This window comes from Onychomys torridus, chromosome 19 (genome assembly GCF_903995425.1).
Source record: "Onychomys torridus chromosome 19, mOncTor1.1, whole genome shotgun sequence".
NCBI classification, from domain to species: domain Eukaryota; kingdom Metazoa; phylum Chordata; class Mammalia; order Rodentia; family Cricetidae; genus Onychomys; species Onychomys torridus.
The window spans coordinates 20,656,572-20,683,589 of NC_050461.1; positions in this window are offsets into that span (position 1 = coordinate 20,656,572).

Below are 27,018 nucleotides of genomic sequence, written 5' to 3' on the forward strand. Positions count from 1 at the left end.
AATTAATTAAGGAATCACACTCATAAGAGTCTGAACAAATATCCCTAAACACTTGATTTTTTAAAAATATTTTTTCAGTACCATAATAGTTTGAAAGATAAATGTCTCCCAGAGTTTCTGGCCTTTGAATGCTTGGTCCCTAGTTGGTGACCCTGTTGGGGAGGTGTGGAAGGTGTGGCCTTGCTGGCATAAGTGTACACTCTCTCTGTTTCCTGCTTGGGGTTTGAGATGTGAGCTTTGAACTGTTCCTGCCTGGTGCTTACTTATATACCTCTCTGTGTGATGGTGATGGACTCTTACCCTGGGGAACTGTAAATGCAAAATAAAGTCTTCCTTCTCTAAGTTGACTTCTATGTGTTGTCATGGTGTTCTGTTACAGCAAGAGAAAAGTAACTAAGTCAAGTACAGACACAGTTTTCCCCAAATATTTCCAGGATGCAACTGGTTGAGTCCCTGAAAGCTAGCTTGGGTTATGAAGCGCTGGCTCCAACACTTCCCTTACAGGCTGAGCAGATTGAAGGGCACATCAACAGCAGGCACAGTGCGTGGCACAGAGCTGGGATTCAGGAACAGTTGCTTTCTGGAGCACGCTTTGGAATTGACCACACTGGCAGTTAACATGCAATGTACCATTGATGGCGGACTTCCAACATGGTTCTTCTTCATGATGGCACGTCCCACATTCTATGCTCTGACAACATGACAGGGAACGGTTATGAAAAAGAAAGATCATCATGATAAGGCTCTTCTTTTATTCATTAATCACATACCCAATTGTGCCTCCTTTAATGGTCACAAATTTCAAAATAAAATAGATGTGTTTGTTAACACTGCCCTTAATAACTAACATAATTTCAGTGGTTGTTGATAGTGGTATTTTGGGGATGGGATGTTTAATATACTATTTGAGATCGTATGATTCAAGCATTATTTTTTATTAATTCTGAACAATATAAAATATATAGACTGAAAACATGGAAAGTTACTGGAAAAAAATTAACAGATTTTTACGATAAGCATCGATAACACATCTTCTCATTACTCCTCTAGCTAATTTAATGTTATTTCTTAAGCTGCCAGTAACATAAGCTAGTCAAGAACTGTTCATGGCACATTCAGGAGAGCAGGCCTGCACCTCCCCTGGGCAGCACAGTAGCACTGACCCGTTTAGCAGAGATGCGGGTGAGCCAGCCCTGAAGTTGTGAACAGGTGAGAACTGACCTCATCACTTGTTTGTCATGCTGCAGTGTGGCTGGAGGAGAGATGCCCCCTTTACCCGTCACCCCTCACTGCCTGTGACAGATGAGTGAGCTGATCCTTCCCCTTACCAGCTGTATGGCTTAGGAATGGCAGGCCCTGCTCCTCACCATTAGAGCTGACCCAGTTGGCAGGATGCATGGGTGAGATAGCCCTGAGGGTGAGAGAGTGGACTAGCTGGCCACACACCCCTCATCTGCCATGTGGTGCTGAGGGCAAGGGAAAACTGCTCCCCCCCACCCCCACCTGACCCTACCACCTCTGATGGGTGAGGGAATTGACCTTCCCCCTTACTAGCTGCAGCACTTTGGAAAGTAGACCCTGTACTTTGCCTGGGAAGCACAGTAGAGCTGACCCTGTCGGCAGAGGTATGGGTGAGCCAGGCCCAATGTTATGCACATGGGAGAGGTGTCTTCATTACTCATCTGTCATATGGCATCATGGGTGGGGTAGAGATGCTTCCCCACCCCCACTCCCTGTCCATCAAAACCTGAGACAGGTGGGAGAGCTGTCTCTGCCCCTCATCAGCTGCAGCACTTGGGAGAGTGGCCCCTATACCTTGCCTGGGCAACACAGTAGAGCTGGCCCTGAAGGTGTATGTGTGGAAGAACTGTCCCTGTCCCTTGCTCATCGCTGCAAGGAGTGAACTTGCCAGGACAATACTGGAGATCTCACCCTGGTGGTAAAGACAGGGGAGAGCTGGCAAGCTGACCAACCTTGTAACTACACAGGCGCAGAACCAGGATTATGTGTTGGCCCACCCCAAATCCACCCCATCTGTGATATGCTGGAGCACAGGGCTGGGTAAGGGAGAGGGAGTTGGTCTTGGACCCAGGCCTGCAGGATCTCCAAGACACAGGGCAGCAACAGGATGTCCAGGAAGAGTCCCAATGAAGGCTCAGCATCAATGGTGTATCAGAGACCAGGGATCTTGAACCAGACCAATGAGTTTTTGTGATGAACACTTGCAAGTAAAAATGTATGGATAAAGAAGTTTACTACTCACTGTATCATACTGCAGCTTTCATGATGAGATTTTCTCTTTCTCTGTTTTCCCCCCTTTTTTCTCTTAAATTTTATTTTGTTTGATTCTGGGGGGAGGAAAATGGGAGAGGTCAGGAGGCATGATGTGAAAGACTCAAAGAAGAAATAAAACGAAAGTTAAAAGAAGAATTGTGCATAGCAAACAAGAACAGTATATTTGAATATTGTATATAATAAATGCCATGGTTGTGTATATTAAATGTGGTGTGTAACTATTTCCTCCAAATTGAAACTTTTCTTCCAGGAGGGAGGAGGGAAGCACATAAAACTCAGAAAGCTAACAAACATTCCAGCCTCAGAAAGTTCATAAAATTTACAAGATCAGGAGCCTCAGGCAGTTACAAGACCAAGAGGCCCTGCCTCTTGTTTACATAATCAGTAAACCTCTGAGGGAGAGGAGACCCTTCTATAGAGCTGTCTCTGAGTTGTGCAAGGAGCCCCAGCCACCCAGCTTTTCTGAGTTGTCATGGATGCTGATACAGGCTCTTTAGTAATGGCTGCCACTGAGGCACCACCCATGCTTGTTAGTAACCCAAAAGAACTGGTTAGTTCATCAAGTTAGACTTGAGTAGAACTGTCTTGCTTGTCTGCTGTTGGTGTTCTAGCTGGGATTAGTAGATGTTTATGCATGACTCCCTAGGAAAATTCGTCAACATGCACAGAGCACTAGCAGATAAAAAATACTCTCTTTGCTTTTTAAATTGATAAATTATGCTGTGTATAATCATGGTGCATAATAAGTTGGTACCAAAGAGGGAACTGCAGTTAGCATATCCATCATTAGGTGGTTACCTATTTATTTGCTTTATTTTGTGGCAAGAGAAGCTGAAGTTTAGTAACCTATCATGGATCCCACATACGGTTTGATTTTATTACCCATAATCATCTTCTTTGAAAGATTTTTTAAAGAATACAAAAATAGTTGTTTCTGATACTTACGGTAGTCACAAAGCCACAAGAATGCACTGAGCAGTGCTAAAAAGTAAAAGAGCACTCTGAATGGAAGAGTACTGCTAAAAATTAGAAAACTAATTGAAATTTTCAAAGTTTGAAACAGAACTTGTAAATGTTAATGTTAAGAATATTTCCTATGGCTTTCAACATAATTACAAGGAATTTCACAACAGATAAAAAAATTAAAGTTAAATGACCAAATCTCAGAGATGTCTATCTGACCAACAGAATTTTCAGAAGTAGAAAAAATTACAATAAAAAATAATCCAAGACATAAGTTAAAGAAAAATACACCAAAATGAAAAAATGTAAATATCCATCTACAAAATGCCCAAAATGATAAATGAAAACAAAATGTTCATACCAAGTGTGATGGGGTTTCCCAAGGCCAAAAAAACTCTGAAGAGAAAGTATTTTCAAGACTGAAATATAAGTACAAACTATCAATTAACTGTAGGAGTAGAAAAAAGACATTTTCATATAATTACATGCTGAAAATGTTTGCTTTTTAGAAAGCAATGGAAGATATGCTCTGCAAATTGAGGTGAAATCAGAAGGTGAAAAGAAAATTGATATCTTGAAAACATAACAAAGAGGTAAAGGTGTGTGTGTGTGTGTGTGTGTGTGTGTGTCAAAAAATAAAAGAAAAATATATGCACATAAATATTTTAACTGTTTTTAGGGTTATAGGGTACAATGGGGTATGTTATACACATATTGCAGAAAAATTCAAATTAAGCCAATTAACATCCATCACCTCATGGTTTTCTTTCTTTCTTCTTTTATCTAGACCTATGAAAATTTCATACTATTCTATTTTGGTGTCAACACAATTTCCATGACACTCCAAGCTTCATTATTTCTAGACTATTGTCTTTCTAGCAATACTTTTTTCTTATAACATTTAAAGGATTGTTGCCAGGCAAAGTTATACCACTTGTATACAACTGTAATCCCAAAATGTAGGAAATAGAGGCAGGGTTCAATGCCAGCCTCAGCTATATAGCAAGCTCAAGGCCAGCCTGGGCTGTAAGATACCCTGCTCTAAAGGAGGGACTGTGTTCTTAGATGTCACATTTTCCCTCTACAGGTGAATCTGTACTTGTTACAGCCAAAACTTCCCAAGAAAGATCCAGTATGTGTACTTTTCAAACTGGCTTTCTGCATGTGTGCCCCTTGGGTCCTATTCCAAACACTGAGATTATGAATGGTAAATTTCATACATAGATTCTCTACTCATGGAGACATATCACATGATACAGAATGATTTTTCAACTTCATCCCATCATCAGAGGTCACTTGCAAGATGAGGCTTCTGTTGGAAGTGTTTTAGACAAAACTGTTGCCTTATTCTACCAAACCAGTGGTTCTCAATCTTCCTAATGCTGAGACCCTTTAATACAATTCTCCATGTGGTAGAGATCCCCAACCATAAAATTATTTCATTGCTACTTCATAGCTGAAATTTTGCTACTGTTATGAATTATAGTATAAATATCTGATATGCAGGATATATAATATGTAATCCCTGTGGGGGGGGGGTCGAGACCCACTGGTTGAGAACCACTATACCAGACAACCCTTTCCCTACACTTACCAAATTATTTCTTTTTAAAGTTTTATTGGGATTTAATAAGCATAAAATCTGCACACATTTAAAGGCTGCATGTTGGTGAGTTTGGGTACACATAATGTCATGGGACCAAATCTTATCATGGGAACTGTACCCACGATACTATCACACCAAATGATCATCAGCTTACTTTGATGCCTGCCTACTGAAGAAGTCACCGGCCCTTTAGAAGTTGTATTTCTCTGTACTGACTAATTAAGTGACATCAACACCACGGTAAATGAAAAACAGAACATAGAGAAAGTCAGTCTACAAAGAGAAAGAAAAGAACAAATACTTGTGGGGAGTATGCACACACACAGGAAGTAGGAAAACGCCTGTCTTTTCCATTTTTGAGACTTGGGCTTTGTACCTTGAATGAGATTCTATGAGATTCCCCTGTAGCCTGAAGCTATATAATAGTTTTCTTTGATCTATTTGGAGTGAAATGCTAGTTTTTCAACTATGGTACTTTCGACAAAAGAATTGAAAAGAATTTTAAAAGCCTGAAACCTACCACATCTTATAGTGCTAGACTATGGTAGATTCCCCCAACATTGTGCTTGCTTCAGGAGTTTGTTAGCAGTCAGCCAATTTTAGCTAACTTTCCTTAACTGAATGTACATAGCTTTGCATATTCAAGTAAAACCTCTCTTGTAAAAGCCGATATACAGTACCTTTTATTTTTTTTCACTACCTAGAACTAAACCTAGGGTCTCACACCATGCTAGACAAGTACTCTACCACTGACCTACATCCCCAGCCTCTTTTTTTTTTATTTAACCTTTTCTTGCTAATTGGTGCAGGCTAGCCTTGAACTTGCAACCTTCCTTCCTTGACTTCCTGAGTCGCAGAATTATAGACCTGTGGCATCAGGGATGGTTCATTTCTACCTATATGAAGAAAACTATATAAAGCCTGAAGTTTGTTAAGAGTAATTATGAGATCACACTGACTTTCACTTTGCCATTTGAATTTCATGTAATAATTCTAATGGCGACATGAGTAATGAAGTCTTAGAAGTCCAAAAGGAAAAGGCACAGGAGGAGGATGAAAAAATATGTTAAACCTTGTATCCATTAGGGCTTGCAAGATGGTTCAATGGGTCAAGGTAATTGCTGCAGCTGGGCAATGGTGGTGCACACCTTTAATCCCAGCACTTGGGAGGGAGAGGCAGGTGGATCTCTGTGAGTTTGAGGACAAGCCTGGTTTACAGAGAGAGTTCCAAGACAGCCAGGGGTTACACAGAGAAACCCTGTCTCGGAAAAAAAAAAAAAAAAAGTGCTTGCTGCAAAGGCTGACAACCTGAGTTTGATCCCAAAAAAACACATGGCAGGAGAGAACTAGGTCCTGACAGTTATCCTCTGATCTCCACGTGTGTGCCAAGGTTTACACACACACACACACACACACACACACACACACACACACACACACACACTCACTCATTCACTCACTCAATCAATCAATCATTCAATCAGTCAATCAATCAATCCAATAAAAGCTAGCACTTAGCTGGGCTTGGTGACACACATACCTTTAATCCCAGCACTTGGAAGGCAGGTGGAATTCTGTGAGTTCAAGGCCTACTTGGTCTACATAGCAAGTTCCAGGTCAACCAAGATTACATGTTTCAAAAAACAAAGCAAAGCAGCAAAAACAAAAACCTTTAGGTTTTGCATAGTTATTGGTAACTTATCATCTAGTTAATATGTGATCAGGGTCAATCTATTTAATATGTGATAGGTGCCTTACCAGCTTCTTGGGGAGTTATGATTTCAAGTAATATACTACAACAATGTTCACTGATTACAACAGAAACAAGAGAAATAGTATATTGTAAATGTTTCATTAAAGGAGGTGCCCATGCACAAAAAAGAAAAGAAATAGGAGCACCACAGGTAAATACGGAAAAGGTGTTCTGTTTTTTGGTTTGTTTGTTTGTTTGTTTGGGTTTTTTTTTGTTGTTGTTGTTGTTGTTTTTGGTTTTTCGAGACAAGGTTTCTCTATGTAATTTTGGGCCGTCTTGGAACTCACTGTGTAGCCAAGGCTGGCCTGGAACTCACAAAGATCCACCTGCCTCTGCCTCCCGAGTGCTGGGATTAAAGGTGTGTGCCGCCACTGCCCAGCTAGGGAAAAGGTTTTTAAGACACAAAAGTATGTTATTACTCACTTACTAATTTAGGAATTATAATATCTAGATCTATTTTAGAAAGCATTTGATTAAATGATAATAACAACCACTATGATATACATATACATGAAATTATTGTTATATACTCTGAATGTATACAATTCTAACTTAATAAAATATTTTTAAATTAAATAAGGAGGTATCTGAGTTCACTGAGTTCAAATATTTAAAAAAAATAACATAGGCACATGAAGATATGTTTCCTCAAATTTAATTATAACAAATGCAAACATAAGATGTTTTGCATAATGCCAAATAATTTATTCCGTCAATACTTCATTATTTTTCTTAGCTTAATAAATTAAAAATGATGTTTGTAATTCATAATATACTTGATAATGTCATTAAGCCTTGGTACTTTTTTCTAATAATCAGTGATCAGAAAGTATGTTATTTTCCAAATTAGTAATCAAATAAACTAAGAATATTTTATTCGAAGCTGGAGAGACTGTTCAGTGATTGGAGTGCTTGTTCTGCAGAGTATGGATCCCAGCACAAGCTTCCAAAGGGACAGTGAGAGGAGCATCACCTGGGTGTGCTGGCTTTCAGTCTAGCTGAGAATGGGCAAACTCTAGATTCAGGAGGAAACCCCACCTCAAAAGAAGTGGCCCAACAGTGATAGTATACCCAATGACATCTTCTGGCTTCTATACACAGATGTGTGCACATACTCACATAGATACATGCGTGCAAATAGATGGATGGATAGATAGATAGACAGACAGACAGATAGATGATAGATAAATGACTGATAGATCTTCAAGAATGTTTTTATGTATGCTTCTCCTACAAGTTAGCCTGCATCTATTAAACAGATCTGAAGAATGGAATAGAAAGCTGAGGATGTAGCTTAGTTGGTAGAGTACCTGCTTAGCATGCATAAGGCCCTGAGTTTGATCTCTGGCATTACATAAAACTAGACATTTCCAGGTGGCACACGCCTTTAATCCCAGCACTCAGGAGGCAGAGCCAGGTGGATCTCTATGAGTTTGAGGCCAGCCTGAGCTACAGAGCGAGTTCCAGGACAGGCACCAAAGCTACACAGAGAAATCCTGTCTCAAAACAAAACAAAACAAAACAAAAAACAAAACAAAACAAAAGCAAACAAACAAACAAAAACTAGACACAATAGCTCATGTCTGCAATACCAGCATTTGGGATACTGAGGCAGGAGGATCTGAAGTTTAAGGTAATTTTTGGTTATATGTGAATTTAAGACCAGCCTGAGCTACGTGATATCTAGTCTCAAAAAAAAAAAAAAAAAAAAAGTAGTGAAGAAAATGTAATAGAATTCTCATCAAGAAAATACTTTTCTGTCAATTACTTTGTTACACATTTCAAAAGAGAGCAGACAATCTCAAGGGCTTGTGATTAAAGAGTAAATGACAACCAGAATTTTGCCCTACTTGATTCGATATCTTGCTATTTGGTTTCCTGCAGAACCAAAGCATATAATTAATCTTGGTAATTGAGAGGCTACAATTACCTCTCTTTACTTTATATTGAGCTCTTTTCTTTGAATAATGCAAATGAGTAATTTTATATGCCTTTAAAAAACAATCGATGAGATCGAAGGAAGAGAAAGAAACGGGATGTGTACAAGGCCCCCTTTTATAAGGAAACATAGCGAATGCCCAGGAGGTGCTCTTAGTGGCTGCAGCTGAGAATATATCCTGACAGGACCCTAAGGGCAGGCCAGTACAGATGCCTAAATGCCAACATTCCTCCCTTCTGTTTATTATAAAAAGGTGAGGAGTTAGAAAGGGGTAGCAGGTGAGGTGGGGATGAGGTGCCGTGTTTTCGAGACTGCTTCCTGCTGGTCTGGGGGACATCAATTATCTTTGGAAGACCTGAGAAATCTGGGGTTCTGGCCATGTCCTGGGATAGCTAGCTGGACACTTCACTGTCCAGGCTCTGTGGAACCGTCAGGCTGTTTGAGGTGGATCCAAATCAACACCCTGGAGCTCACAAAAACAATTGTCAGTGTTGGATGGAGAGACCCAGCAATTCGTTAGGTGGGAAAAAGTAGGGCTGTCATTGGTGGGCCAGGTGCAGGGTCCTAGCATGTCTCAGACTGAACCTAATCTTGGCACCAAATGTATTTTTAAACCAGCAGGGAAGGAGTCACACCATACAACAGGGCCCACGTGTGAGGTTTATTGAGGGGATGGGAGAGAAGGGGCAAAGAAGGGGCATAGAAGAGAGCAGAGACCAGTCCCTGGGAACAAGAGTGAAGGAAGAGAAAGAGAGGTAACTGCTTTTTCAAGTATGTTTGAGAACGAGTCACCCAGACACCTAGGAGATTAAGGATAACACTGAAGATCACTGACTTCCATTTATTAATAGCAGCATACCAGCTAAGCATCTTCATTCTCACAATCCTATTCATGCTGGAGCAGTACCTACTTCTCAGGAGTGGCTCTGTGCAACATTTTTTGGCTTCCTGAAATTCATTTAGCCCCCTTTGAAGATACCTTAAATTTTATGAGTTTGAATGTAGCCATTATGAGACCATTAGTTCTGCTCTTTGTGAGCTGCCTGTTTTTCCTTTATGGTTCTTAGCTGTTCTTTTCAGAGCTGCCAGCCTAAGTCATTCTGGGATCAAGAATAATGGGCCACGCCGGTTCGTGTTCCTGGAGTTCTGTCCATGCCAGTGGATACCCACACGCTCCAGAAGAGAATTTGACATCACTGCTGCCGTTGTTGCTGTTATAACAGTGATGACCACCGCTACTACTATTTCTGGGATTGCCATTTCATAATTGGTTACTACAGCTAGCACAGTGGAGACCCTGGCAGCAAAAGTAACTACCACAGTTAACTAATTTTTCATCCTATTGGGCATGACAAATTTAAATCAATAGTTATATATATTTCAATTGGTTTTGAAAGTTATAAATTTACAAACTCAAGTTTCATTTGCTCTTGGGATACCATCTTATGAGGTAAGTAAGGCTCCTTAAGGAAGGAAGTGACTCAGCTGCCTTTAGCCTACTGGCTATGGGTGGGTTAAGACTTCTGTTGGTCTTTTATGTGTCGAACACACAGATTGCAAGTCCAGCACCACTTTGAGATCTTTGGCAGCAGTTAACTCTGCAGCTCCTCACCTGCCTCCTCACCTCCCTCCCATTCTACCCCCATCCACTCCTCAGAGTGGGTAAGGCCTCCCATGGTAGTCAACAAACTCTGGCATACCAAGTTGAAGGAGAGCCTAGCCCCTCCCCATTGTATCAAGGCTGAGCAAGGTATCCCATGCTGAACCTGTATGATAATGAGTATTCAGAGATGGGTAATATCTGGGGGGCGCTCACCATCCTAAGACAGAATGCCTGTGTGACCTGGACAGGTGTCTCCATGACTGGTAAGGTGACCTGCTGATGTCCCATGCAACCTAAGTCAGAAGCTCATTTTTAAGTAAAAGAGGGGGACCTGTAGGTCCCTGCCCTCCACTTTTGGGTAACTGTTGCATTGCTTGATGACCTTGACCTTGATATCCTCCCTATGCTAATTCCCTGTGAGATTCCACCCTCCTGAATGCTTAAGGGAAGCTCCTTGTCTGTGTATCCAGCATATTCGGCATTAACAGCTTAGATGCAAGATTATAAAACATCAGAAGTGGGGGTTGGGGATTTAGCTCAGTGGTAGAGTGCTTGCCTAGCAAGTGCAAGGTTTGGGGTTTGATTCTCAGCTCCAAAAGAAAAAACATCAGAAGCGTACTTCTGCCCTCCAGGGTTCTCCCTTTGTGCTGTAAGCCTGTATTTAAGACCTCCTCTCTCCTTGAATAAATGGCATTCGGCAGAGCTCACCGACTCTGGACTGACAGCTTGGGAACCTGCATGGGACTGAACTAGGCCCGCTGAATGTGGGTGACAGTTGTGTGGCTTGATCTGTTAGTGGGGTCCTTGGCAGCAGGACCAGGACTTATCCCAGGTGCATGAACTGACTTTCTGGAGCCCATTCCCTGTGGTGGGATACCTTGCTCAGCCTTGATACAATGGGGAGGGGCTAGGCTCTCCTTCAACTTGGTATGCCAGAGTTTGTTGACTACCATGGGAGGCCTTACCCACTCTGAGGAGTGGATGGGGGTAGAATGGGAGGGAGGTGAGGAGGCAGGAGAAGGGGAGGGAGGGGTAACTGGGGTTGGTATGTAAAATGAAAAAAAATTTAATAAATAAATATATTTTAAAAAAATCAATAGAACAGAACCAAATAAGATTCTATGAACTTGTGTCCTGCACTAGTAGCCCTGATTTACGGTAGGACTGTATACTCTGCATGAGTCTTCAGAGGTTAGGAAACTACAGTGATGGGGACTAAAAATGAGTCTACAGGTCTTTACATGACCTGACAACCACTCTGAAGACTAACAGACATTTCTAAAATCACTGTTAATTTCTAGCAATGTTCACCAGAGAACTTAGCCTCCTGAATGACCTTCTAGGACAGCATTGATGTTTTTCTGGGCAAACTTCTCTTACAATTAAACAAATTTACTATGTATATGTTGCAGGGTCCTGTGCTGTTGTTCCCTTTGGGGGTGGGGGCCAAGTAGGCACAGAGTCAAACCACACAGACTCGCAGAGAATGTCAAAACAACAAACTCAGTTTATTTGGGAAGAGGCAAGACTTATATACCCTCCATCCCACCCTGGGGGAGGGACTGATGAATATGCATCTGCTGGTGTGACATGGCTGTCTCTCATTGGGCCAGGTCATCTCCAGATCATGTTTCAGCTGCTGTTGCTAAGGCAGTCCAAGGCTGGCTCTCAGAAAGTATCTTTCTTACTTGTTTGGGCCGGATGGCCCAAAAGCCTGCTAGGGATGAGTCATCCCACATATCCACCCCTTTTGATTATTTTATAGGACATGCTCAGTGGGAGCTAGGGTGTATTGCCCTAACTTTGTTGACCCCACCTCAGGAGAGCTCAGCATAATGGACTGTGCCTGTCTTAGATTGGCTTGCCAAACAAGCTCTTATCCATCACTGACTATCAGCCCTGCAAGAGTATCAGTCCTGGAGAGCCGCCTGGGTGGTGGGCTTTAGGCAGTAGCCTTCTGTGTCTCAGTGAGCCACACATGCATTAACTCTCTAGGAGGACTCTGCTCTAGTATCTGAGAGCCAATAAAACCTGCAGGGTCACCTTTGTGGCCGCCTTCTGTTGGTGAACCTGTTGCAGAAGATATTTGGACAAGAGAAGGATTAGTCAAAAATTTCAGTCTTATGGACATGGCTGGGACCCCAGTCATTTTTATCGGGTCAATCAAAGTCCTTCTGGCAAATCATACATTACCCCTCTGAAGTTCTTCTTTGTCCAAAGTCTCTTGGTCTGTTGCCAGACACACATCTCTGGAGGGTACCCATATTGGTGTGGTGGTATTCTGGGGAAAAATGCAGCATATCCTTGCCCCAGGATTAATAGGGGAACAGAGTATTGCCACTGAAGGGTGATGGCATCCCTTCAATGCACCAAAGGCAATGGTGCCTCCCAAGGCAAGTAAATAAGTGTGTTGTCCAATTTGGTCTTGTGTGACAGTGTTAACACATGGTCCTCGGCCTGTGAGCATCTCAAGAGAAATAGCAATGTTGTGCTGTATATTAAAACAAGCCTGAGCCTCAGCCTGGTCATCATAGGCAGCTCGCCAATTAAGGAAGACCATAAGCTCTAACAAAGCCTTCATCAAATGGTGCCATTGATAAGTCTGTAAATGCATTGCCCATTGTCATAGGACTTGCTCAAAATATGGTGAGCCAGGACCTGATTCATTAGCAGCCTTTCGGACCAAAGACAGGTCTGCAAGATGGGTAGGTGTCTATGGCTGGTTAGCCATACTGGGGACCATATTAACTGGAAATGCCATGGCAGGCTTGTGTGGCACCATAGGTGGAATAGGCTGGGAGGTATGCAGAGCAGCTGGCTCAGCAGGCAGACATCCAGGCAAATCACTCTGTAGATACTGCAGTGGGAGGGTAGCCACTCGAGGTACGGGGGGAGCAGAGAGAGGGGCTGCTGGTATAGGCTTAGATGCTGCGGCAATCATTTCCTCTCTCTTTCCATCCCTTTCCCTCACTTTATGCCTATTCTCATGCCTCTCCTTGCCAGCAGAGGCGGAGGAAATATCAGTCATGGATGGAATGAAGGCAATAGGTAAGTTAGTGTTACATTGTTTCTGGCAGTGCTTATAGTGGGCCTCAGTAGAGGATGACTTTAGGCCAGCAATTATAGTCAACAAAATGGGCATAAAAACAATTGGAGAGTTACTCCTGAGGCCACTTCCCTCTTTCTGGCCAGGAACAGAGTTCTCATCCACAGATCAGGTTTCTTCCTTCCAAGAGGAGCAGCATGCACCCTTAACTGCTGAGCCATCTCTCCAGGCATCACAACCCACAAGTACACGCATGTGTTTACAAACACACACACACATATATACATATACACATATGCACAACTAAAAATAGTCAAACTGTGGCTGTTGTTTCCTGAGAATCCAGCCCTTATATGGAAATGCCAGGCAAGCCTGAACAAAAGTATATGCCACCCTACCGGACAGACAGATTCACAAACAAGACAAACAGAAAGAGGAAAGTGGGGGTCCCAGCATTTGCCTGCTGAAGGGACTGAATTTACATAACGTAGAGGGGCCTACTCACCGAAATATACCGCTCAAGGGGGCTTCTCAACCAGTGCCACACATGAGTAAAGGGAGACAAACAGACCCTGTTCAAGTACCAAATTTCCCGGGTATTCAGGGTTTTGGCACCAGATGTTGCAGGGTCTTTGCGGTTGTTCCCTTTGGGGGTGGGGGCCAAGTAGGCTCAGAGTCAAACCACACAGACTCCCGGCTGGCTCTCAGAAAGTATCTTTTTTACTTGATGGCCTACAAGCCTATTAGGGATGAGTCATCCCACATGTATACCTATCAGATGCTGTTATCAGACAGTTGTAATGGAAGCAGGAATGTTCACAACTCGGAACTGGTTGCCTTTTTAAACCAAAGATTTAATCCTTATATTTACTTGAAACTAATTTTCAAGGGAAAAAAAATCCAAAAATTAATTCTGACACCTGGTTGTTAGTCTTTGAATAGGAGAAAAATGTAATAATTTGTAGCTAATGGCTAAAAGGCTGAGCTTAAATATTTACTGTTGATTAGGTACATTTTTGTTTGAGAAGATTGGGGAATTTCAGAAAAAAGTATCTCCTGTGGTTAAGAATAACATCATAAGTCATAACCTCCTTTGAAACAGGTAAATGAATGTCTAGAGAAAATTGAACTTAACCCTTCCATAATCTCTCTGTAAATATAAACCCCAAAATATTGCTTTCATTCTTAGGATATCTTTTATTTTTAATACCAGGAATATAAAATTTCAATATTGATTTATTTTCATTTAAACCCCAAACAGTTTTCAAATAACTGTATCCACTATGATATATGTCAACAATTATTCCTATCCTGAAAACACATTTGGGGTGTTCTCAAGGCAATAAGATAACAGTGTATCATTTAGTAGCCATATGACCTATAACAGAATGTGTTTGCTGTGACTCTGGAGAAACTGAAAAGCAAGCAGATGTCTGGAGCCCAGTGCTCCGCAGCATCAACACTCTGACCTCCACTTCTCTTTCATGATCCAGTGGACCTTACACATCACAGGAACCCTCCTGCTTCAATTTTCTGAGTCAACTAACCATACATCCTCCCACTTATAAACAAGACAATGAATGAAGAGATCGTCTATTTTTTAAATGCAAGCATTCAAAAAGAAATCTAGATAAACATGCTAAAAAATACAAATGTTAATATTATTTTTAGTAAAATTTGGAAACAAGGTGACTATCTAAAACACATGATTAGTTGTATTTACCATTAATATGTAACTGCTTCCAGGTATAACAAGTAATGTTCTGACTGAAGTCAACTGTTCATCAGTTCCTTTCTAATTTTAGAATTAAGATTTTCCTGTATCAAGAGAAGCTGTAAGTTGTCATTTAAGCTTTTTTTCCATGTACTTATTTTTGTAATTGAATAGTTAGGATTGAAAAATAAGTAAATATAAATATCTCCATATGTGTCTCTATCTATTATCATATATTTTGATTTTCCTGTTTTCGAGTTTCCCTTGCTGAAAAATGCCAATCTATTTTCATCCCTCTAACTTTCCTGGCACTTTTGAGTAAGTCATCCTGGTTTTCCTCTTAAAAGTGTGGATTTTACTGTGCAGTTCCTGGTACCAAATGAGAGAAGAATTAAGAGAGAGATAAACCAGGTTGCCTTATATCAGAAATGATGAGGCCACTTCCTGAAGAGGAATATTGTTGCCAGAAAAATGGAGAGTCCAAAAGCTAAAGATGAGTCCAGTGTTGCTTTAAGGAAGCTGAAGGGCAATGGGAAAATGAGCTTTGGGTGTACAAATTGTTCTTCTGTGTGATGCCAGCATTTAAGGAGGTGACAGGGAAGGGTTTACAGAACGCTTACGTTGGGACTGAAAGTCCTTCTTAGTGTCTGTGAGAAATGCTTGTAAATCAAATACCTTTCAAAATTTCACAAATATGGTGGGGTTTGTTGTTGTTGTTGTTGTTTATTTGTTTGTATTCTGATTTCACACTGAACCCAGGCTGCCTTGAAAAGGAGAGCCAGGAAACCCAGCTTGACGTGGGTTGGGACGCACATTGCAATCCATCACTTCATTGGATGGCAAATGTTTTTCTGCAACTTCAGAGAAAATTAACTCTCATCCTCAGACTCTTCCAGGATTTTCTGTGAATGATTACGTAATAAAAGAAACTTAGAATATGATGCCTCTTTGTCACCCTAGAGGTCATGGGACCGGATTGGATGGAGCCAATAAATGAGGTGGACGGAAGTCTCATGCAATAGCCAGCTTCAGCCTCAGACATTTTATACTCTGAGGGTTAAGAAGAGTCACAAGAGGAAAGTGTACACTCACAGGAACAGGCTGCATGCAGCGAAAAACATGGTTTTCCCTAGAGGCCTATAAACAAGTAACAGTAGCCAGTTGTTGTAATGAATAATCTGAAGTAAACTCACTCCTGTCTGCTACCCCTGAAAGGATGGAAGCATGTGCCAAGGACAATTCCATGTTTTTTGAGGAGACTGAGCCCACAAGACTCTTGTCTTGTTTTCTTGGCGTTTTCTCACAAGCACGCAAAAATCTTGCATGACCTCATGCTTGGGCGTTGTTCCGACAGTGCCATTATGATACAGTATACCAGACTATTAGGAAGCAGTTCCTTTTGGGTCACAAGTATCCAAAGGCTAAGGATTTAAAACCAAGGTGTGCTGCCGCACAAATTCACACAGATCGTGGTATGATAGGTACTCCATAATGTACAATTCACCTCTGTTGAACTTTACTTTGTGCCAATACCTTTCCTAAGCATCTGGCTACACTAACTATTTTGATTAAGTTTCCCAAAACTTTATGATGTAGAAGTACTTTCTGCACTCACTCTTTTTCCAAAGAGGAACTAGTAGGTAAAAGGCTCAGGGTTGTATGTTAGCAGCCGGTAGCCAAGAGATCTAAATTCAAAGACAGGTACTGTGGTCCTTGAGCCTCAATCTCTCATTCTCTATATTTTCTTGGTTCCTAAATCAAGGTTTATGTTTAATTTGTGTTAAAATTTAAATGAACATTGTATTACTTTATCAAAAAGAAGTAATTGTCTCAGTTACTTTTCTATTGCTGTGATAAGACACCGTACCAAAGCAATTTATAAAAGAAAGGTTTCGTCCAGGGTGTATGGTTTCAGAAGGCTAGAGTCCATGACCATCATGGTGGAGAGGATGGCAGCTGGCAGGCAGGCATGGTCCTGGAACAGCAGCTGAGAGCCCACATGCCGTCTTAAAACACAAGACAGAGTTAAAGCTAACTAACTTTTTAAACCTCAAAGCCCACACCCAGGGACATACCCCATTCAACCAGGCCACACCTCCCAATCCTTCCCAAACAGTTTAATACAAGCTTATGGGAACCATTCTCATTCACACCACCACACCTGTCACCTCAGGATTTGGGAGGCAGAGACAGGAAGATCACAAGTTCAAAATTACCCTGGACCACACAGCAAGCCCCTGTTAATAGCACTAGTAATAATGATACTCTAAAAATATTTCTTTTTAAATTTGAAAGTAGATTTTTTTTTCATGCAATACATTGTGATCACAGTTGCCCCTCCCTCATCTCCTTCCAATTCCTCCCTCCTCCTTGTCTATCCAACTCCACTCCCTCTTCATCTCTGTTCAGAAAATAAGCAGGAAAACCAACCAACCAGAAAATAGCCAAACAAACATAGAAAAGGAAAAAAAAAAAAGAATAAGTATGAGAAGCACATGCACACACACACAGACACACAGAGACACAGACACAGACACAGACACACACACACACACACACACACACACACACACACAATTCATAAAAACCCAAATTAGAAACCACAGTATATATAATCAAAAGACCAGTAAGGTTAAAAAAACAAAACAAAACAAACAAACAAACAAAAAAAAAAAACAGACAAGGTATAATGATACCAAAAACAAACAAAACAAAACCTCCCCAAACACCATTGAGTTCCTTTTGAGTTGGCCATCTACTGCCGGGCATGGGGCTGCCCTTGAATGTAGTTTGTATACACATTGAGACGCCACTGGAGAAAACCAATCTTCCTTTTGCCAGTTGCTAGGGACCAAGATTTCAGGAACCAAACATGAATCATGGAAAGTACTAGCTAAGCCAGAGAACAAGTCTCATAAGCCCACTGCCCTTCCCCAAAGCAGTAACACCTGTTTACTAACCAGAGGCTCCCAAAGATAAGAACATTCCACAGTCAGGTGCCATGGCAACCGAATATAAAGAGCATTCCATGGTCAGGTAGCCTAGCAACAGAACAAATGGCCCCTGAGCAGTGACCTTAGCCAACATCTTGCAGTTGCATGACCTGCATGTCTCCCACGTTCTGCACGCCTTCCACATCTCTTCCCCTTCCCTCCTTCCTGCCCCTTCCCCTCCTATGCTATATAAGCCTTGCAGAGAGAAATACATATTGCAGCTTGATCAGAATCTTGTCTTGCTGTCAGTCTCTCGTGTCCCCTGTCTCTCATTTGCTGCCACAGGTGGTCGCCCCCATTGAAACCCCACTGTCCGGGGCAGCCAGTGGTGGTTAATTGAAGATAACTTACTGGTATGTGGTGAAAACCATGTCCAGTTCCTTCTCAGTACTGGAACCCCATCGGGCTTGGACCTGTGACAGTCCAGTGTGTGCTGCTACCACCTCTGTTGTGTCTAGAAGGCACTGTTTCCTTGATATCTGGACTGCTTCTAGAGAAACTTATTTCAGATACCTTCATTGATGCTCAGAAGATATTTTAATATCAAAACACTGAATTCTAGGGACACATGAAGACGGACAATTTTTAGACAGAAACTGGATACAGTGGCCCATGCCTCTGATTCTGGTAGTGGGATGGCTGAGACAGGAGGATTAGGATTTCAAGGCCAGTCTAGTCCATATATTAAGAACCTATTTCCAAAATCATGGTTTTCATAAAGAGTAATACATGGTACAGAAATGTAGAAATGGTCCCTGGGGCCAGTTTGTGAACAGACATAGCCTGTGATCATCATGGCAACAAGCCTGATGGCTAGCCAGGGAGTAACCATTCCATTTCTAGAAAGAGAGTTGTTCAGGGGCGACCAGGGCTGAAGCTTTCTGAAGATTGTGTCTGTGCTGGTGAATACAACCAGCCACTTTTGCAGTCAACTGACTTTACTGTGGAACAATCTAGGAAGTAACTTCAAAATATAGTTGTTTTAGAGATGATCCAAAAGAGGTCTCATCATCACCTAAGCCAGGCCGACTTCCCAAACGGCCAACTGTGGCATTCCATACCACACCACAAAGGTGGAATTTAAGCTCCAAAACTTTGTCATGCATAAATGCATTAGTTTGTCTGCAAAACTCTTTGGTTTATTCTGAAAATATTTTCTACTTGTTTTATGAGTAATTTTTTTTTTCAGTGCAGAAGTGACTTTCTTAGGGAAGACTTTCAGAAAAAAAAAAAAAAAAAAAAAAAAAAAGATCCCATTTGGGGAACTTGAAGTACCTGCCACCATGCTATTCACACCTGCAGTGGATAAATCCTCAGCTCAAAGTGCCTTTGTTATTCCACACACCAGCCTCCTTTGGGCTTTTTGATGTTGTTGTTTTTATATTTCTATGGAGAATAAGGGGAAACTTGACCTCTGTGCTCCAAATGGGGTAAGAGGATTATGAGCAGGACTCACTGAGGGCCCACAATTCCTTCCCAGAGGAAAGCAATCAAAGGGAGTGAAACATTTTCAGTTCCCTGATATTAACAGAGCTCCACTGTGGAGGCCCTGCTGGGACTGGAGAGCAAACCCCCACCTCTAGAACTTCAAACCACTTCAAAAATTAATCTCACCTTCAAGCAGAGGGCAGGAACTGTAGAAGCCATATCTGGATATTGTTTGCCACTGTTTTTAAAATAGAATAAAGACACTATGAAACTTCTGTGTGGTGTTTTCTGTGACTTGAGAAATTCTCCCCTTTAACAAGTTTCAATAGCCAGACTAACTCAAAAGGAGCAAAGTACCTATGCTTTTGATGAGGCCTGCAACAGTACTGGACCTGCCCAACTTTTGAATAAAATACTGCAAAGTGTGCCATCATTTATGTTTGAAAGTGTAGGACTAAGACAACATAGTGGTCTCAACAAATCTGGGCCTGGAGAGACGGCTCAGAGGTTAAGAGCACCGACTGCTCTTCCAGAGGTCCTGAGTTCAATTCCCAGCACCCACATGGTGGCTCACAACTATCTGTAATGAGATCTGGCGCCCTCTTCTGTGTACATAATAAATAAACAGATCTTAAAAAAAAAAAAAAAATGAAAGTCTTAAAAAAAAAAAAAAGCTCACAAATCAGAGAACAGACACAGAGCTCAAGAGGATGATGTAACTTTGGAAGGACGTAGAGTTTGCAAGGCTAGAGGAAAAAAATTCATCATCACAGAACACTATTTCATTTAGAAAGAAAGAAGAGACACAGAGAGAGAGAGAAAAGAAAAAAGAATGAATGAAAAAGCTTTCCTGTTGGCTATGATGTTAGCTTAGCAAGGAGCCTCTAAAAACTTTACCATGTACCACCATTTTATGCCTCCGAAACTTTTACATAATCTTGCATATATAAATATGTAAGATAGTATAGTACACAGATGAAAAATTTGCTGATACTAAATCATAGGGAAAGATATTTTAAAAGTTTGAGCACACGTATAATTTTACATTTATTAAAGATAAGAATAAACTTGCATATGAATAAGATGGTTGTGCTTGCCTATTTTTACATAAGAATTGAATATTGGCTAAATATCTGATGCCACAGGATGAACACTTTTGCCATCTTCATGGTTGATCAATATTTTGATTTTATAAACATCAGCGTTAAGAATGCCACTTTGCATAAATACATACTACAAAATGGCAGAAGTATGTATAAGCCCATTTCAGAAATAGTTGGAAACCTGTTCTAATTCTGAGCCAAAATTCATTTAAGCATATTTTTCTGAAACTGGAGTCAGCAACTCAAACTGCGATTTTTAAAATCAAGCGATTCTAACATAATGCAAAATCATACATACTAATTTGCCACTAACCTGGTGAGGAATGATGGTTGGAAATATAGAGCCTTTGTTTTCCATAATTAAACCACCATGTTTCTGTAAGAGCAGAAAACTTTCTGCTCACAGTCAAAACACTACATTTTGCAGCATGCAGTAGTCTTGAACCTGAACCGAGGTATTTCATGCAGCGATGATTACTTTGTGGGGCATAGCAGCCTACACAGTGCAAAGTGGGCATGTTCTGTGCTCAGAGCAAAGGCTGGACACTGGTGTGACACCAGAGAGTGATGCCAGAGTCACCTCAGACTCCTTCTGTTTGAATTTTGAACTGATTCTTGTTTGTCTGTTTGTTGCATATACACAAATCTTTTACTGTTACTGAATGGTTCGTGGGCCAGTGCTGATTCGCCTGACCCCATATGAAATGATTACCCACACGGTAAGAAGCTGTAGTTCATGGGGCTGGAGAGACGGCTCAGTCAGTGAAGTGCCCGCTGAGCACACTAAACACCCGGACTCATATAAAAATGTCAGACATGCCTATGATGTCTGTGATGTCTGAGACAGTGCTGGAAGGCACAGACAGAAGGATCCCTGGCGAGCCAGTCCCCCCAAACAGTGAGCTCCAGGTTCAGTTGAGATGTTTGGGGAAGGCACTGAACATCACCCGGGGCCCTCCACACGTACACAAAAACAACGAACAGAAATTACAAGGAATTTTTTTTTCTATTTTTCTTTTTTTTTTACTACTTAGCTTAACAGTTCTAATACTTCCATTTATACATTATCAGAGATGAAACATTAAGCAAACGGCTTGTGGACATGCTTCAAGAGAAGGGTTTTTCTGTTACAGTGGGAATTTATAGATGAACAGTGAAAAGAACACAGAACTGGTCCATGTCAGAAGGGTTCAAGCTCAAAGCTTTGTTAAGAATTTATGTTTAGGCTGAGTGTTGTGGAACATACCATTAGTCCTAGTATCGGGAGGCAGAGGCAGGTGGATCTCTGAGTTGGAGGACAGCCTGGTCTTCATAGCAATTCCAGGACAGCCAGAGCAACATTTCCTGAGACCCAGACTCAGGAAAAAATTCATAGTTAGCTATACATATGATCTTTACATGGATTAGTATATATACATGTATGCATTTCCTTGTTCTAGCAGCTAATGTAGCCAGGGAGCAATGATGTCAATAAAGCAAAAAGCACATCTGGAGCAGGATTTTCAGATTGTCTTCTATTGCTCAATAAAAGGATCCAGGGACTCTTGGATTCACGGCTGGTTCTCGGACTAAGGAAGGCAATATATAACACAGCCTAGATCATCTGGTGATAACAGAAGGTAAGGGTGCTCAGAATAGTATAAACACTCACCACGACAGAATTATGGCAAGAATATACAGCAGCCAGACAATAAGATGCCCATTGGCCAAAACTAGTACAGTCCAGGTGACAAAATTAAGAATTGTATTGTAACATAGTGTAAAGTAAATATCTGAGTCCACCCTAAAATAGAAAGTGACCCAGTAGACAATGAGAACAGGCCAGTCTCTCTTAGAGTAGTGTTCCAAATGATTTAGGTAGGTCCTCTGTCCTCATGCTGGTGTGACACTCATCATTCATCATCAACATCTTTGCAGTGACCTCCCTTTCCAAAATGTACGGCATTGAAAATAGAGAATAAAGTGACTTTGCAGTGGAGAATCCTCACACATAGGACCAGGGCTGATGACCAAGGTCAGCATCAACAGCTCATGTCATGTTGATAGCTTGCATTCTGATGTAGTAATATGATGAAATGAAACATTTCAGGGACAGCAAGGTGGATCAAAGGGTAAAGATATTTGCCACCAAGACCGATGGCCTGAATTCAGTCTCCAGAACACACAGGATGGAAGGAGAGAACTGACTCCCATGAGCTGTCCTCTGACCCGACACGGGCTGACACATGCACACATAAACACTAATTAAATAAATGTAAAAATATCTCAACCCCCCAAAAAAAAGAAAAAGAGAAAGAAAAGAAAACAAAAAGAAAGAAAGAAATGAAATCAAGAAAAGAAAGGGAGAAAAGGAGAAACACAAAACTTCACATATGAGATGTTTCTCCCAAAACCAGTAACTGCAGTGTAATTCTAGAAAAATAAAGAAGGAGAGAGTACGAGAAACCGGACAGAAGTGTGCTCCTCACATCCACGTCCTGCAGGATCAGATGAGATGGCTGTGGAGTGCGGACGCCCAAGGGAACTGCCGGGAGAGGATTTCCCTACCCCACACAACAGAATTCAGAAACACTGAGGCTGTGGTGACCAATACTCTTCAAAACTGACATCTCATTAAAAAGAAACCCAAAAGTCTTCTACCTAAGCAAATCTTAAAGCCAGGCATGGTAGGACACACCTATAATCCCAGCACCAAGAGGCTAGAGTGGGAAGATGGTGGGTTCAAGACCAACCAGGGCTATGTAGTGAGTTCAAGGCCAACCTGGACTAGATAGACAGCCCACCTACACATACACAGAATGCAAAGATGTGTGACAAGTATGTATAATATGACATGCTGGATAGGACCCCAGAAGTCAACAGAATAACAGAAAAAAAAACTTCAGACCTGAATGAAGACAATATATTTGTATAAATTTTAATAATGTATATGTGCTGGTTCATTAATTGTATCAAAAATGCTGTACTAATGTATGGTGTGAGTAATAAAAGAAACTAGGTGTGGAGTATATGGTAATTTTCTATACTGTCTTTGCTAATATTTTGTAAACATAAAACCCTTACCAGAATAGTTCATTAGAAAAAATACACTTGGGGGCTGGAGAGATCTCCCAGCAGTTAAGAGCATTGGCTGCTCTGCTCTTCCAGACAGAGGAGCTGGGTTCATTTCTAGCACCCACATGACAGGTCACAACTATCTGTTAACTCCTATACCAGGGCATCCTCACACACACATACATGCACATAAAATAAAAACCAACCTTTAGGCGGCTGGAGAGATGCCTCAGAGGTTAAGAGCACTGACTGCTCTTCCAGAGGTCCGGAGTTCAATTCCCAGCAACCACATGGTGGCTCACAGCCATCTGTAATGAGATCTGGCGCCCTCTTCTGGCCTGCAGTCATACATGCTGTATACATAATAAATAAATAAACAAATAAATACATAAATAAATAAATCTAATAAAAAATGTTTGTATTGGAACCTTTGCTAGTGAATGGATACATCATGAACATTGTTAACCTTAAAAAAAAAAAACTTTAAAAAAAGAAAAAAGAAAAAAACACACATATTCCTGTGTATGTCTCATTCACTGTCTGTACTTTTGCAGTCACGGTAGCTCTTTCCAACTTAATTTAGGAGGCTCCCTAGAGTTCTCAGGCCAGCCAGTCTAGTGAACTCAGTGACTTAAGATTTTTATAATTGTAATGAGAGAATCTAGCCTCAAAAATATTTATTTTAAAAAATCTTTTTTGTTTTTTACACAGAGCATATAATTAGTTTTTTACAAACATCCCACGTATTTAGGAATAGAATGTGTGGGCATGGTGAGATGGCTCAGTAGCTAAAGGTACTTATCATTCAAGTCTGGTGACCAGAGTCATAAAGGTGGATGGAGAGAAATGACTCCACAGAGTTGTCCTAGGAACTCCACACACATGTGAGTGCTCATGCTTACACATGCATGTGTTCAAACACAAATAATAATAATGTAATAACAATAATAATACATTTTTAAGTAGTATGTATAACGTTCTTGCCTGGCAAATATAAGGGCCTGAGTTTGGATCCTCAGTATCCACATTATCTACATTTAAAAAAAAAAATCTGGGTTCAGTGGCATATTTCTGTAATCTATCACTGGGAAGGCAGAGACAGGAAGCTCCCTAGAGTTCTCTGGCCAGCCAGTCCAGCGCTCAGTGAGCTCCAGGTTCAGTGAGAGGTGCTGTCTAAAATTGTAAGGCGCAGCTGTGCCTGAGGAAACCCTCAGCATCGACCTCTAGACCATCACTCACATACATGTGTAAACCTGTGGAGTAAGAGGATCTGTACCTAAATCTGTCAAAGGAAGCTTGACATTACTAAAATCTTGCCTATACGCAGTCACTCTATGTCTGCCTTATTTTATAAAATGTTAAATTTTTAAAAATCACATTCTGATCTTTGGCACCTTTCTCCCTGTGTGTTTCACTGACACATAGTTTGGAATACACATTTCCGTGCCAACATTACACAGCCAACATTGCACATCCTGGAGTTTCCAACTCTTCCTCTATCTGTTCCCATCTGCTGCCTTTGGCTCCTCCTATGCATGCTGTGGTATTTGCCTGGCCCTGAATTGTCTTCTCTTCACCTTGTCGAAACATGTGGTGCTAGATTATTTCCCCACAATGGAGAGTCCTGTCTCTATTTCAGGAATCAGTATTTCACACAGTCCCAAGTGGTGATGTTTACAGTTGTGGCCGTCTTTATGTTTACTAACTAACTAGCCTACTTACTTAGCTTATTTATTTTGTCCTCCAATTTCTTTCCATTACTTTGGAATGAGCAGATATCTTTTCCTCCTGCATCTCCTCCTTCCTAACTGCTAACCTCCAAGCTGTTTCACCACATTTTACCTCCTTATTTCTAATAAGCCTAATCAAACTATTTTCCTGGTATTACATCAGCACACAATAACAGCAATCGCTTCCAAAAGGTTTATTAGAGCGCCCTCCACTACAGGATGGCATCTTCTGAAGTCTTTGAATGCTCACTGCTCAAGGCCCCGCTTCCTGCTTTGTCCAGGCTGATGAAAACCTTCCGTGTTTTAACTCCCAAGCTCAGCATCTGCCCCATCTACATTCATCCCAATTACACCTTATTCTTTGGGGATTTAACTACTAGTGAAGTTCCCCTCACAATTTGTCTCCTTTGATTCAAATGTCCCTCTTAATTCTGTAACAAAGGCCTTAGGATCTTGATAGTATTTACTTTATTGGAATGAACCGATGATTGCAACTAGAAACATCACAAAAGCATGATGAGGGGTCATTTAGAGTGTTTATACAAGCGTGGTTACCTGTTCAGTGTTTTAAGATCTTTAACACTGCTCGAGACTCATTGTTTCCTGGCACACTGGGTGGCACATGCCAGTAATCCTAGGACCCAGGAGGCTGAGGGGTCACCTTATTGCCATGTCAGTTACATAGAGAGACCCTGCTTCAAAACAACAACAACAATAATAATAATTAAAAGTTAAAAAAAAAAAAAAGTTACTCTGTTTTTCCCCCTACCTCTTTCTTGCAAAATCTCGATTGGAAGCTCCTCTTATATTCCCAGTTTTCAGTGGCTGAACTCTTTCTCGACCCTTTGTTAGGTAGTTTACATCATTGCTGCCTTGCTGAATTCTGACAGACACGACATTCTTCTCATGACTTTCTACAAACAAACGTCATTATTGTCCCTTCAAAATGTCATTGTCATTATTGGTGTTGTGCTAGTTTCTATTGTTATAGATGAGAGGTCTGATACTCTTGGTGATTTATGTTTTAGTTTCTTTCTGGATAGAGCCTTCTTTATCCCTAGAGTGCAGTGATCCCATCATATCACATCCTGTCCGAGGCAGGGATCAGTTAGCTGCTGCCTATCATCAGGAGAGGACATTTCATTTCCCACTCAATTGTTACTTCCCTACCTTGCATTCAGTAGTCGAGATTTTGCTGTTGTGACTCAGAAACTGCTCAAGTCTTTTTCTCTTTTTACCATGATTTCCACCTCTGTGTTCTATTCTGCTCTGTTTTGCTTCTAATATGAGTTCCTTTTTTAACTGAATCTCACAAACTGCTGCCTGAGTTCTCAGCAAGGACACACTCTCTCAATTAGTCTAATGAGGTTTATTTTTGAAAGCCATGCCTTGGAGCCTTAGTCAGTCTTTCTGGATATGCTATATTACTATGATACCCAGGAGTGCCCACTGCTTCCTTTGGAAGGTTTCTTCTGCCTCTCCCATGCCTGTTCATCCAATGAGATCCATCAGGCTTTAGCTTGGTTCTCTGTCTTCTCATTGCCAGAGCACCCAACGGCCAGCCTTTGCTTGCTCACAGCTGCCCACTGGCTCTGTGGTTAGTTGGTGAGTCACACGAGCAAGTGTGGCAGTTGATGTGTTTGTTATCAGTCTCATAATGTACCAATCTTCTCTCCTTCTGTCTTTCATTTCTTAGTAGTATGTATTAATTGTGCATAACAGGTTTCATTAATACATTTTCATATATCTGTAATGCAATTTGATCACTGTAGATGAATTTCTAAATGGTCT